The following is a 16,176-nucleotide window of genomic DNA, read 5'->3' as shown; positions in this document are numbered from 1 at the left end:
ATATTTTCACCGGGCACTATTAGAAATGGCAAAGTACACTGGTATAGAAGACATTAAGACCAACCCAAACCATCGAGAAGTAGCAGTATCTGTACTGATGGATGGTTTGAAAGAAACATTAAAAGCTAGGGTACAGACCACACAACCATGTTGGCGAGGTCTGTCAGTGTCCACATTGAGAGAGGCTGCTATTGATCACGACAGAAACATCACTAGGCACAGGGAGTCGCAAAGTGATAAGTTGATGTCCGTAAGTATACAGGCGCTGACCACAAGGCAGCCTGCGTATGTACCACCGAATCCTGTGGGTAAGGCAAGTGTAATAACATGTTTTTCTTGTAACAGACCGGGACACTATGCACGAGAATGTAGAACAAAGAATGTACAAAGATCTTTTCAACCCCCTAGACAACAACACAACACACGACATTGGGAGCAGGGTCCACAGAGGCGGAGTTTTGAGCCACATACAGGGGAAACAAAAAGATATCCCCCAAACAGAGACTGGCATGCCTCTGGTAGTTCCCAGCTAACCCCCTCACAAGTAGTTGCTGCCAATGGGATTCAGGGAGGTCAGCATACCCAATAGGGGTGTGGCCATACCTGTAATCTGCAGCCAGTTAAGTTGATTGCCAGTCTTGGAAGCGAACCAGAGATTGCAATCAATGTGGCTGGTAAAACTTTAAACTTTCTTGTAGACACAGGGGCGGCCAAGTCAGTGATAAATTCGACAGTGGGCATGAGAACCACTGGTAGGACAATTCCAGCCATGGGAGTAACAGGAGTAGTCCAGCACTACCCTGTTAGCAAACCAGCCGAGATTACAATAGGGCCTTTGCATACCAAGCATTCCTTTTTGCTGGCTGCATCGGCACCAACTAATCTCCTGGGAAGAGACTTACTATGTAAAATGGGTTGCGTCATTTATTGTACTCCTGAAGGTGTATTCTTGGACATCCCTGAGAATCACGCTCAGGAAGTACGAGACATGTTAGACTCCCCATCAAAATTAATGTCACATTCCATTATGACAAATAGGAATCCATCCCAAGTAGAAGAAATGACATCTCAGATACCAGAGTCACTTTGGACAAAAGATGGACAGGACACTGGATTAATGGCAAACGTAGCTCCAGTAGTTGTGCAAGTAAAAGATGGTAGGATAGCTCCAAAAATCCCACAGTATCCTCTGAAGCCAGAGGTGGAGCTAGGAGTTTTTCCCGTAATAGAGCGCTTGCTACAACAGGGCATTCTAGTAAGAACGTCCAGCACCGCAAATAGTCCCATCTTCCCTGTTAAAAAGAGTGGGGGGAGGGGTTACAGGCTAGTGCAGGATCTAAGGGGGATTAACAAAATAGTTGAGAGTCAGTTCCCCGTAGTGCCTAATCCAGCTGTCATCCTAATGCAAATTCCTCCCACTGCCAAATTTTTCACTGTTATTGACCTCTGCTCCGCTTTCTTTTCGGTACCTCTGCACCCTGACAGCCAATATTTGTTTGCATTCACATACAGAGGAGTCCAATACACGTGGACTCGGTTACCCCAAGGTTTCATAGACAGTCCAAGTATATTTTCTCAGGCTTTGCATGATTGTTTACAGTCTTTCCAACCAGACAGTGGATCAGTATTGATACAGTATGTGGACGATTTATTACTGTGTTCAGATTCACTGGAAGCATCTCTGAAGGATACGAAACAGCTCCTGTTTCATCTTTCAGACACAGGTCACAAGGTTTCCAAAGACAAGTTGCAATTATGCCAAGCTAAGGTAAAATATTTGGGACACTGTCTAACACAAGGACTGAGACACCTGACCGCTGATAGAATCCAAGCCATTAGAGACATGACACTGCCACAAACCCAACAACAGATCAGGACGTTTTTAGGAATGTGTGGGTATTGCCGTAATTGGATCCCAGGGTTTTCCATATTGGCGCTACCTCTGCAGGAAATGGTCTCTTCAAACAAACCTGATCGGATTTCGCATACAGACGAATCCGAAACAGCATTTGAGAGACTCAAACAGTGCCTAACGCAGGCACCAGCACTAGGTATGCCAGACTATGGGAAACCCTTTGAACTATACGGAACAGAAAGTGCTGGGTGCGCAGCAGGTGTACTAACACAAAAACACGGTGACGCCAGCAGGCCAATTGCATACTACAGCGCTCAGCTAGACACGGTAGCGCGATCCCTCCCCACATGCTTGCGTAGCGTTGCGGCGATAGCATTGCTAGTGACGAAAAGCGAAGATGTTGTGCTAGGCCACAACCTCACAATCCATACACCGCATGCGGTATCTGCCTTATTGAATTCTGCCCAAACCAGACACGTCTCATCAGCAAGGTTTACAAGATGGGAATTGGCATTAATGGCCCCAGTAAACATCACCATAAGGAGATGCAGCGCATTAAACCCTGCAACATTCCTCCCAGGTGTGCCTGGTCAGGCACAAAGGGTGGGAGGTGAGAGTGATGGGGAAGGAGGATTTAATGCAAAGGAAGATACACATGATTGTATGGAATATTTGACCCAAAATTTTACCGCAAGGCCTGACATCAGTGACAATCCACTGGAAGATGCAGAACTCACGTTCTACACGGACGGTAGTTGTCATAGACAGTCAGACTCGGGAAACTTGTGTACTGGATACGCAGTCGTAGATGACCAAGACACCATAGAAGCGGAACCGCTAGGCCCACCTCACTCAGCCCAGGTTGCTGAACTGGTTGCCCTAACCAGAGCATGTGAATTGGCTAAGGGTAAGTCAGCCAATATCTACACCGATTCTAGATACGCCTTCGGGGTAGTCCATGATTTCGGAGCCCTATGGCGGCTCAGAAATTTCATGACGGCGGCTGGTACACCGATAGCGCATGCAGCTCATATAAAAAGGCTTCTAACAGCGATACAGGAACCCGACAGAGTGGCTGTTATCAAATGTAAAGCACATACATATAGCCAAGACCCAGTATCCCTTGGTAACAGCCGAGCAGACGAAGCCGCAAAGCTTGCAGCTGCTACCCCCATACGGACAAACACCACACAGTTGATGGTATTTAATACCATCAACACACAGAAGTTGTGTGAGATGCAGAATTTGTGTTCCACACAGGAAAGAGCAGTCTGGAAGGCAAAGGGATATGGCCAAGAGTCCTCAGGGCTCTGGACGGATGGACATGGTAAACCAGTGGCCCCCAGGGCATACCTTCCATGTCTGGCTGAAGCAGCTCACGGGCTGACTCATCTAGGCAAGGAGGGGATGTGCAAATTGGTAAGAGCATACTGGTGCGCCCCAGGATTCTCCTCTCATGCGGTTAAAAGAGCAATGTCATGCCTTACCTGTCTGAGAAAGAATATTGGAAAAGCAATACCTACAGAACCATCCCATATCCCACCTGCCGGCGGCCCTTTCCAGGTAATACAAATTGACTTCATTCAATTACCCCCATGTCGAAATTTGAAATATGTACTTGTTTGTATAGATGTTTTCTCGAATTGGGTAGAAGCTTTTCCAGCAGCTACAAATACCGCTATGTTTACAGCTAAGAAAATTGTGCAGGAATTTGTATGTAGATATGGTATCCCTAGAATCATTGAAAGTGATAGGGGTACCCATTTTACAGGTGATGTCTTTCAAGGAATGTGTAAGTTGATGGGTATTGATAGCAAGCTGCACACTCCGTACCGTCCACAGGCGAGCGCGAAGGTCGAAAGAGTGAACAGCACTATTAAAAATAAATTGAGTAAAGTAATGGCAGAGACAGGATTGACGTGGCCAGAAGCTTTACCCATTGTTTTGTATAGCATCAGAACCACTCCCAGGTCCCCTCTTAACCTGTCCCCTTTTGAAATTCTGTTTGGTCGACAACCGCATGTCATGATTAACCCTCAGGATGATTTGAAATGTAACAATGAAGTAACTGTAAAATACTTGATTAACATGAGTAAGCAGTTGAGGAATCAAAATGATAATCTGAAGTTGGTGATTCCTGATTTACCAGATAGTAATTGTCATGACATTGAACCTGGGGATTATGTAATGATACGAAATTTTCTACGCTCAGGTTGTCTTATTGATAGATGGGAAGGACCATACCAGGTCTTATTGACCAGCACCACAGCATTGAAGGTTGCTGAGAGAGAGACTTGGGTCCATTCATCCCACTGCAAGAAGGTTGCTGATCCCGAGAAGTCCCGTGATAAGGAACAGACGGTAGAGGTTGTATCACTGGAGTGTCTGTTCCAGGAGGACTGAGGCGGCACCTGAGCCTTGAAGATCGAAAGCAGTTGTCGACTCCCTTCTCCCTTTTATTGTTTTTCTCCACTTCCCAGCCCCTCTCCCTTAAAATTTCTTTTTCCCCCTTCTCATTCTTCTCTATTTCCTCCTCAAAAGATGGACTTGCCCCAAGAGACTGTGATCCGGATTTTGATGTTAACCATGATGTTGACCAGAGCAGTCTGTTCCGGCGAGAGTACCATAGAGGTCGAAAGAGGTTCTGGAATGGGTTCCGATTATGATGATGGAGGCGTAGTTTTCCAAGATCAACCAAACCAACAAGCAAAGGCGAGTATCAGAAAACGATCCGATAGAAGAAATTGTGATGGATTGTTAGCTGAAGAAAATTGTATCTGTAGGCTCTGTGATAATCTGGTTGAAGATGGATGCATAAAGAAATGCCAATCTAGTTTTAATATCCATATAGACCGGCATCCATTGAGTGACTATCACTCCTTAGTGGGTAACGTGTTAAACCAAACAGATTGTTGGGTATGCTCTCAAGTACCTCAGGGTCACAGCAAATCAGGGCTAGTACCATTTCCTTTAACGTTAGGGGAGGTACTTGAGCTAAGTGGTGGGAGACCGGTGGACCGGAGGTTTAACATCTCCAGCCCTCCTAGTTTGAAGCTCCACCAATACCATGTGGATAGGTCCCTCTTATGTTTTAACATCTCCAATCCTAGAAAACCGGGAAATTGGGAAGTGTCATGGAGTAACCACACCATGACCTTTTCACACAGAGCAGATAGAATGCCTACAGATACAGAGCTCGTACGCCACATAGCCAGTAGAGGAAAATCTTTCCGGTATCGATATACCTTAGGAAATAGGATTACTAGAGTTGGAGAGGTATCACCAGGATACTGTGCACATATCGTACAAACCGATACGTGCATTAGGCAGATGGAAGAATTAGGGTCAGGAGATTTCACCTGGAAGGTTTGTAACATGGTCATGTCCTTCTCCGTCCCATATGTTCTCCCCGATGATGCATATTTCATATGCGGGAGAAAGGCGTACAAGTGGCTTGCCCCAAACTCTGAAGGATTGTGTTATATTGGAAAAGTATTGCCTGAAGTGATGACTGTTACACATGACAAAATGAAGGACATACACCGTGGTGCCCAAGCTCCTTATACTCACACTCATTACGAGCACCGAGTTAAAAGACAACTGTCAGAAAGGTTAGAGCATCCGGCCTCTGATCTTATCCATGAATCCACCGGGATTCAGGTTCTGGTAGCGTTAGATTTCACTCGTACCGCTCGGGGAGTGATGAATTATAAATACATTTCCGCACTCGCCAATTTGTTAGATAATATCACTGAAATGTATGATGACACGTTTAGATACACTGGAAGAGAACTTCAAGCTTATAAAACAGAACTAGTTCAGCATAGGATGGTTCTTAATTATCTTACAGCAGTAACAGGCGGATATTGTGTTACATTGGCAACACAGTACGGCATAAAGTGTTGCACGTATATCACAAATAGCACCGAGGATCCGGTAGAGGTCATAGACCAAAAGATGGACGATATTCTCCAATTGAAGTGGGAATTTCGTCGAAAACACAATCTCACCCTTGCTGCTGTAGGTAATGAGCTGACTGGTTGGGTGTCATGGTTGAACCCGCGAAATTGGTTCTCCGGTTTAGGAGACTGGGCTCAAGGAGTCATAATGGATGTTGGAAAGTTTCTACTATGCATCTTGGGTGTCGTTATATCGATTGGATTGATATTTAGATGCGGGCAGGCTTTAATGAGGTGCAAACAAAGTACAAAAGTGATGAGCTTGAGGAGTGAGGAAACTGTAATTAACCTGGATTTGATTTATGACCCAATGATAGAAACCAGAATGTGATGAAAATGCGATTATACGGTCCGTTTCTTTCACCTGTTTTTCTGCTTTTCTCCCAGATACAAAGACCCCCTTGGACGAGGAAGCTGACGAGACGAGATGTATACAGACAACGGATTGACCAAAGAAGAAGATTTGACAACTTTAAATATGGACACTTGATGAACTTTGCCATGGATCCCCAGTTTCCCTAGTATTTTTAAACTCACGCTAGCCCAACATTTTTGTAAATCTGATGGCACTGACAAAGCTTGTTGCTCATGCCTAAGGAGCAAAACAGCGCAAAGAAGACGACTCTCAACAGATACCGAACACAACTTCAACAACAGATGTACATTTCCCTGACATAGAATATCATTGCATTTTTCGTAAGTGTTCTTTATCTTCATCTCTACAACCCTCAGGTAATGACACACATAGACGATAGGGAATACAGGCACAGATATCAGCAACCACATACCTCCCCCACTCATGTATCATCAACTAAAATGTGCTCCCCATTTTGTTCAAAATCCGAAAAGAGCTCGGTAAAGTTTGACAGCCCATCCACAGACCTGTACCACAGGATAAGAAGGAATTCAAATGTATACTTCGCAATACCTCGAAGCTTGATTTACAACACGTACGGCACGATGATACATGACCCCCCAAACATGGATTCATACACACATGCTTCTGCTATCTCACTAGGTCATACCCTCTTCACACCTTCTCCTCTCTCCTCCCTTACCCAACCATGGAAATCAATTAACCCCTGACTTACATTTTTCTCCTTAAATGTTTTGTGGCAGTTATTATTGACTGCCAAAGGGTGGACTGTCAAAGTCAGAAAAATGTCTCAATGCACGTTACCATATTTGCACCGCACACTGGTCCGCGCTGCGCGTGCGTACGCTCTCCCGTGGAGGCGCATACCCGCAATAGCGTGCACTCGCAGGCGCGGTATGCGTATTTACGGTAGAGTTTATATAGTCGTAGCGTGCGACTCATTCGTTACATATTTTCACAATTAATGTAGTTTATAGATCATGGTCCCTTTGATAGATTCTGAAAGTTTGGTTAAAATACAATGTCCCAGAGCTGAGGAATCCCTCTTTATATCGTACGAAGGGTCTAACAGGAATCATACAGCAGTGTTTGGTACCCATCGGAAGAGTATTTAATTAGCAATATTCCGGTGTTGGTTTGGAGCGTATTAATCGCTCGTGCGAATAGTTATGGACATAAGAAGTTTATGTCCATTTCTATTATTTACACATACTCAGGTATGCGGCGGGAAACCCAGTTTCCCACCCACCTGAGCTGTTGGAAATCGTCACAGCCCACCTGTATGAATCACCCTATGACCTTTTGTTATGATGCAGGGCCGAATTCCTTCGGCCAATGGACAATGGGATTGTAGGACCAGGAGATTGCATTGTGTGTGGGGCATAAATAGGCAGGCCGACCACATCCAGCTCTCACTCTCTCATCAACGGTTATCTGCTGATAGCCGGGAGCTGGATATCGAGGCGCAGGCGATCATACCCTTTGTGCGTAAGTTTCTCTCCGTAATCATTGTCTTTCTGTGAGCCAATTTCTCTCTCTCTCTCTCTATCTCTCTCTCTCCTCTTTTCTCTTATATCTCTCATAGTATTATAGCATTGTATTGTATTGCATTTAGGTCAGAGTAGTATTGTCTTTTTGTATTTATAGTTTAGTTCTGTGGTTAGGAAGTCTCTGTTATATTGTAGTGTATCAATTGTACTGTTATCCCCTTTTACAAGTATATTAGATATAATACAGTTAATAGGCTTTGGAACCTAAACCAGTATCTGTGCATTTGCTATAGTGTTAAGTGTTCACTTGAGCGTCGGTGACGCTCAAGCAGCTTTGTAGTTAGTCAGGTTACACAAGGTTGCACTTACACCCTGTACTCACATTAAGGTATTCAGTGTATTTCATTGGTATAAGGTTTTATCATAAAGGTATAGCGTTGTGAGCGTCTGCGCCGCTGGTGACCTCCTCGTGGTCTCGAGCGTAAGCTACGCCATAGCGAATCATTACTCTAGTCATAGCCAATAACGTGTCCTGTGATCCCTGGGCCGTGAGCGAACGTGACGCTTGAGCGTCTCGCCTACGGCTGAGCGATCGTTACGCAACTAGCGTACCATTACGGTACTTCTTAAGTAAACAGCGTACAGTGTTCTTAGCTTCATAAAGGGTTGTTTATACGACAAAGGAATTTAGCATTGTCACTCCCGATAGAGAGAGCTCAGGAGCTCGTGACACTGGTCAGGAATCTATTAAAACCACAACAGGGGTCAGTGCATCACTGCACTCGAGTCCTGGGAAGGAGGGTGGCCTCATACGAGGCCATTCCCTTCGGCAGGTTCCATACGAGGTCCTTCCAATGGGACTTACTGGACAAATGGTCCGGATCACATCTTCAGATGCATCGGTTAATCACCCTGTCCCCCAGGGCCAGGGTGTCTCTTCTGTGGTGGCTGCAGAGTGCTCTTCTTCTCGAGGGCTGCAGGTTCGGCATACAGGACTGGGTCCTGGTGACCACGGATGCAAGCCTCCGCGGATGGGGGGCAGTCACTCAGGGAAGAAACTTCCAAGGGCGGTGGTCAAGTCAGGAGACTTGTCTGCACATAAATATACTGAACCAGGGCCATATACAACGCCCTGAGTCAAGCGGAGCCCCTGCTTCGAGACCAACCAGTGCTGATTCAGTCAGACAACATCACGGCGGTCGCCCATGTAAACCACCAGGGCGGCACAAGAAGCAGGGTGGCAATGGCGGAAGCCACAAAGATTCTTCGTTGGGCGGAGAATCACGTGCAAGCACTGTCAGCAGTGTTCATTCCGGGAGTGGACAACTGGGAAGCAGATTTCCTCAGCAGACACGACCTCCACCCGGGAGAGTGGGGACTTCATCAAGAAGTCTTCACACAGATTGCAAATCGATGGGAACTGCCACAGGTGGACATGATGGCGTCCCGCCTCAACAAAAAGCTAAAAAGATATTGCGCCAGGTCAAGGGACCCTCAGGCGATAGCTGTGGACGCGCTAGTGACACCCGTGGGTGTTCCAGTCGGAATATATGTTTCCTCCTCTTCCTCTCATACAAAAGGTGCTGAGAATTGTAAGAAAAGAGGAGTGAGAACAATACTCATTGTTCCGGATTGGCCAAGAAGGACTTGGTACCCGGAACTGCAAGAAATGCACACAGAGGACCCATGGCCTCTGCCTCTCAGACAGGACCGGCTGCAACAAGGGCCCTGTCTGTTCCAAGACTTACCGCGGCTGCGTTTGACGGCATTGCGGTTGAACGCCGGATCCTAGCGGTAAAAGGCATTCTGGATGAAGTTATTCCTACGCTGATAAAGGCTAGGAAGGACGTGACAGCAAAGCATTATCACCGTATATGGCGAAAATATGTTGCTTGGTGTGAGGCCAGGACGGCCCCTAACAGAGGAATTCCAGCTGGGTCGATTCCTGCACTTCCTACAGTCAGGAGTGTCTATGGGCCTAAAATTAGGGTCCTTAAGGGTCCAGATTTCGTCCCTATCCATTTTCTTTCAAAAATAACTGGCTTCACTGCCTGATTTTCAGACATTTGTTAAGGGAGTGCTGCATATTCAGCCCCCTTTTGTGCCACCAGTGGCACCTTGGGATCTTAACGTTGTGTTGGATTTCCTGAAATCCCACTGGTTTGAGCCACTTAAGACCGTGGAACTAAAGTATCTCACGTGGAAAGTGGTCATGCTGTTGGCCTTAGCATCGGCTAGGCGTGTGTCAGAATTGGCGGCTTTGTCATGTAAAAGCCCCGATCTGATCTTCCATATGGACAGGGCAGAATTGCGGACTCGTCCCCAATTTCTCCCAAAGGTGGTATCATCGTTTCATTTGAACCAACCTATTGTGGTGCCTGTGGCTACTCGGGACTTGGAGGACTCCAAGTTGCTGGACGTAGTCAGGGCTTTGAAAATATATGTTTCCAGAACAGCTGGAGTCAGGAAGACTGACTCGCTGTTTATCCTGCGTGCACCCAACAAGCTGGGTGCTCCTGCTTCAAAACAAACTATTGCTCGCTGGATCTGTAGCAAGATTCAGCTGGCTCATTCTGCGGCTGGATTGCTGCATCCAAAATCAGTAAAAGCCCATTCCACAAGGAAGGTGGGCTCTTCTTGGGCGGCTGCCCGAGGGGTCTCGGCTTTACAGCTTTGCCGAGCGGCTGCTTGGTCGGGTTCAAACACCTTTGCAAAGTTCTACAAGTTTGATACCCTGGCTGAGGAGGACCTTGTGTTTGCTCATTCGGTGCTGCAGAGTCATCCACACTCTCCCGCCCGTTTGGAAGCTTTGGTATAATCCCCATGGTCCTTACAGAGTTCCCAGCATCCACTAGGACGTCAGAGAAAATAAGAATTTACTCACCGGTAATTCTATTTCTCGTAGTCCGTAGTGGATGCTGGGCGCCCGTCCCAAGTGCGGACTTTCTGCAATACGTGTATATAGTTATTGCTTAAATAAGGGTTATTGTTATGAGCCATCCGTTGAGTGAGGCGCAGTTGTTGTTCATACTGTTAACTGGGTAAGGTTATCACAAGTTGTACGGTGTGATTGGTGTGGCTGGTATGAGTCTTACCCTGGATTCCAAAAATCCTTTCCTTGTAATGTCAGCTCTTCCGGGCACAGTTTCCCTAACTGAGGTCTGGAGGAGTGGCATAGAGGGAGGAGCCAGTGCACACCAGATAGTACCTAATCTTTTCTTTAGAGTGCCCAGTCTCCTGCGGAGCCCGTCTATTCCCCATGGTCCTTACGGAGTTCCCAGCATCCACTACGGACTACGAGAAATAGAATTACCGGTGAGTAAATTCTTATTTTTTTGCCAGGTGCCGAGACTCAGAGCATAGCTTTGCCCCTGACACCCATTAAGCACTGCCACGAGGCTGTGAATGGACCGTGGGTCATTCACTGAAATAACAGGGATGACCATCAATGGGTAAAACCATAGATGTTTTCCCATAGCATTGTTGGTAACCATCTATGGCCACTCACAGTTGGACATCCCTAGAATTGGGACGAGCGCTAACTCAGTACGTCATGTTCATAGGATTAATTGAGCCAGGGAAGTCGGATTTAATCCCCTACTATATTCTCTCCGTTTGGTATTGCAGCTGAGAACAATAGATGAAAGGCTTATGCTAATAAGCCTTGGTGCACCTAGGCGCAGCAGAGAAGCCTAGATGAGCGAGGCTCCATCTGTAAATTCTGTTGCAGACTTAAAAAGGAAGTGACTGTCCATACACACAAAGATATGCTTACTGTCCCTAGCTTTGAAGCCTCAAAGTCATGCTATGAAACAGTGTTTAAGCAAGGGTGAAATGTACCTTTAGTCGTTCTAAACTTGTCCACCATCTGGCTAAATAGAACTAAAATGTAATTGTAATTAAGACATTTCATAAGAGTTAATAAGCCTTGAGCTTCCTTCACCATGCATGCTGCTAGAGAGTTTACATGGAAACCTGAGGAACGATGAATGTAACCCAAGGCTAGGTAGGGAAGTAAGGTCTGCACTGTGATTAACAGTATTTACCAATGGTAGCTGCAGCTGAGCTCACACAACGTCATACAGGGGGAGCGGGTTAGCACATATGGACATACATGCAGGGATGTATGTAACATATGTGCTGGCTGTAGGGCTCCGGGAATCAGCAGCTGTGCGTGTCATCTTATGGCCACCGCTGAACCCAAGACTCGGCATTCAGTATAACACCCTCCACTCTCCTACTAAGCCTGCCCCCAAGCTCCCATTGGCTAGTTTTCACAAGAACCTGGGGGCGGGCTTTAAAGGAGAGTGGAGCCAAAAGCAGCATCCCGGGTTCAGTCTTCAGTGGAGGCTGTAAGATACACAGCGCTGCCGATCCCCAGAGACCCGCAGCCAGCACATATGTTACATACATCCGTGCATGTATGTTCATATGTGCAAACCCGCTCCCCCCTGCACAATGTGTTGGGAGCTGCAGCCGCCACTGCCATGTACTGAAATCAGCAGAGATGTAGAGTATTGATTTTCTTATTGTTATAGGTGCCAGAGCAGTGGTGAATAGATGCTGGGCGCATGTGCACAGCGTCTGTTCACTGGAGACAGAGGGACTGGAGGCATGCCAGCAGCTCACAGAGCGCCGGTCATGCCCCCACAGTGATGAAAATGGGAGGTGTGGCTCACAACCGCAGCATTCCCGCTGAGTCATGCCCCCTTTTCAGGAGGGAGTCTCGCCTTGAAGGGCACAGATGTTGGCAGAATCACAAAAGTACAAACATTGCAGTAAAAACCACAGACAGGGAGCAACTCGCTGTAGTTAGTCAGTAGTTAGTGAATGAGTCTCAAGGAACAGCACAGCAGCTCTCAATGAACCTGTACCCATTGTATGGGTGAACAGACAGTGTCAGTCACTGGAGGGGAGCAGTAGACACAGGTGCTAAAACTAGTGCAAGGGAAGAGGGCTAGGCAACTAGAATGTCCTGAAATGAAGTAATAATGAAATACAAAATGTTCTGTCCAGTTATTTGAATAAAAAGTGCTTCCAGCTTTAGATGTACAAATATGTACAGTATTGGAGTTTCACAGAACTAATAACATTGTAATTCCTCTTCTTTGTAAGAGGATGCACTTTTTCCTACTTGGGAGTGGTTCCCAAACTTTTTTCAATCACGGCCCCCTAGAGTATCGTCATTTTTTCCCCGGCACCCCTAGGCCTAAAGATTCTTATTCAGAAATTTAGAAAAATATTCAATTAAGTAAATTGTGTTTATATGTCATCCTTCTGATTCACTTCTGTTTGCCACATATGTTATGATTGGCAGCCACCAGCACTGGTTTTGCCTATTACATTGTCCATAAATAATTTTAATTGTTTCTAGACCACCAATCCAAGGCACCCCTGCAAATCTCCCACAGCACCCCAGGGTGCCATGGCATACAGTTTGAGTACCACTGGATTATGGGATTGATATATCAAGAACTGAAAAGAGTGGAGAACTGGACCAGTGGAAAAGTTGTCCATTGCGACCAGCTACTTATTTTTATGAATGTACTTGATAAATGCAATGCGGGGCTATGCATTTAAGCTGTCAAATTTCCATCAAAATAAATCACAGATATCTATACTCTCGCAATATGTACACATTAAATGTGCATTTTTTTTATTTATTTTTTTGTTACACACTTGTGTCAAAGTCAGAAAAATATCTCTATACACACTACCATATTTGCACCTCACACAGGTCCGTGCTGCGCATGCGTACGCTCTCCCGTACGTGCGCATACTCACAGTCGCGGGCACCCGCAGGCGCATGGTATGCGTATTTACGGTAGAGTTTATGTGGTTGTAGCATGCGACTCAATCGTAACATATTTTCAGTAATAATGTATTTTGTAGATCATGGTCCCTTTGATAGATTCTGAAAGTTTGGTTAATATAGAATGTTTATGAACAGAGGAATCCCTCTTTGTTTGATACGAAGGGTCAGATAGGAGTAATACAGTGGTGTTTAGTATCCATCGGAAGAATATTTAATTAGAAATATTCCGGTGTTGGTTTGAAGCAGATCAATCGCTCGTGCTAATAGTTATGGACATAAGAAGTTTATGAACATTTACTTTATTTGCACTTTATTACCCATGCGGCGGGAAACCCAGTTTCCCTCCCACCTGAGCAGTTGGAAATAGTCACAGCCCACCTGTATGAATCAACCTATGACCTTTTGTTACAATACGAAGCCGAATTCCTGTGTCCAATGAACAATGAGATTGTAGGGACCATTGAATTGTATTGTGTGTGGGGCATAAATAGCAGGCCGACCATATCCAACTTCTCTCTCTTCAACGGTTCTCATTGCTGATAATCGGGAGCTGGATATCGAGGCGCATGCGATCGTTCCCCTTGTGCGTAAGTTCTCTCCGTAATCATATTGTCTTACTGTGAGCCATTTCTCTCTCTCCCTCTCTTCTCTTTCTCTCGTATTTTCCCTTGATTAGACAAGTTCTCTCCGTAATCATATTGTCTTACTGTGAGCCATTTCTCTCTCTCCCTCTCTTCTCTTTCTCTCGTATTTTCCCTTGATTAGACTTAATTGTATTATATTGTATTTCCTGTGTAGTTATCTGGTTAGTTGGTTTATGTTATATTGTAGTGTATGCTTTGTACTGTGATTCTTTTTGCAAGTATAATAGTCATAATACACATAATAGGTTTCGGACCCTAAGCCCAGGTATCTGTGTATTCTTTTTTTAGTGTTAAATATTCCCTGAGCGTCGGTGACGCTCAAGCAGCTTTGTAGTTAATCAGGTTACACAAGGTTGCACTTACACTTTGTCTCTACACTAAGGTTTGCTGTGTATTTCATTGCTAAAGGTATAGATATAAAGGTTTAACGTTGTGAGCGTCTGCATCGCTGGTGATCTCCTCGTGGTCCCGAGCGCCGCTACGCTATAGCGAATCATTACGATAGTCAACAGCCAATAGTCTGCCTGCCTGTGATCACTTGGCCGTGAGTGAACGTGACGCCTGAGCGTCTCGATCACGGCTAAGCGATCGATACGCAACTTGCGTACCCTTACGGTACTTCTTACGTAGATAGCGTACAGTGTTCTAAGACCTCATATAAGGTTATATACACGATAAATATTTAGCTTTATCAATTGGCGGCTCGTCCTGTCCTTCACATATCTGCACTAGGTAGATCAGCAGACATTATCCCTCAGCAAAGGGCGGGAGGTTGTCTCGTAGTGCTGACGGGATAAGCGTCTGCTTCACTTAGATAAAAGAGTGCTGAAGGAATCCGGGAACCGGAGGTAAGAACAAAACGCTAGTGTCTTTTAAAACTGTTTATTTTTCTGTCCTGCGTACACACGCACGCACACATATATATATCTGCATTTCTTTTTCTTTTTCATTTTCGTATATCACTCTCCTGTCTGCCAGTTTTATAGTTGAAAAAAGTGCTAAAAAAAGATTTGCCGTTATTTCATAGTTTAAGAGTAAAGGTAATATAGTTAAAAGATAGACAAACACACAGTTTTGCCTGGGAGATAAGGCGAAGTCAGTGTGTTGTGTGGTAGATGATCAAGGATCATCTACATTGATAAAAGTATAAATTGTGTTACGGTGGATCTTTGCTTTGCGTACACGTGTCCCTAACAAAAGACTTGTGTACGCAATCCAAAGGCAGACGCACGCAGCGTACATTATGCAACGGAGCGTCCGGTTACGCCCACGTAGCTCAAGTCACGATAAGTTGATTTTTAACGCAATGCGATAAGTAACGCAAAGCGGTAAATAGCGCCACAGGCGATAAATAACGCAAGTCTATTTTTGGAAATCCAAAATTTAAATTAACAGATCCTGCTCCTAATTGGTAACACAGCTGGGCTAAAGAAAAATTTCTGCGCAGAAATAGAAATAGAAGCAAAAGTGTACATGTGATGAGTGAGTGTTTTTGTATTACATAAGTTTATATAACTTAAAGGTTGAACCACAAGAAAAGTCGAGTACTCGTGAGGTACACGCGTGTAAGTGACGTGCACGGTGGCTAGGGAGGCATCCTTGGTTAAACATAATATTTGAGCATTAGAGTATAGCGGACCAGTATAGAACAAGACCAGGAGGTCAGACCAGGAGGTCGTACAGAACAAGACCAGGAGGTCATAGTAGACCAGCAGGTCCAGGTACAGTAAACAGGGAAGTCCGCTATACAGTTCAGAGGCACAACACCAAAAGAAGGGTTGGTGCAAGACCCATATAGGCCGTACAAGCTCTGGCTGAAGGAATTCGCAGTCGTAAGTTTCGATTCCATTGGTCTTTCCGTACACAAGCTTAGTTGTTTGTGTACTGAACGACTGGACCGCACGTAATTGTGTACAGTAGTTAGTAATCTGACCTAGTACCATTAGAGTAAAGGGGTCACAAACGCTATTTGTACATTCTGACGTGATTTGTGTAATTTCTTATTTTTTCAAGAAGGGAAGTTCGCTGGTCACTCAG

Source organism: Pseudophryne corroboree, chromosome 1 (genome assembly GCF_028390025.1).
Source record: "Pseudophryne corroboree isolate aPseCor3 chromosome 1, aPseCor3.hap2, whole genome shotgun sequence".
NCBI classification, from domain to species: Eukaryota; Metazoa; Chordata; class Amphibia; order Anura; family Myobatrachidae; genus Pseudophryne; species Pseudophryne corroboree.
Note: the sequence above shows the minus strand (reverse complement) of the source record.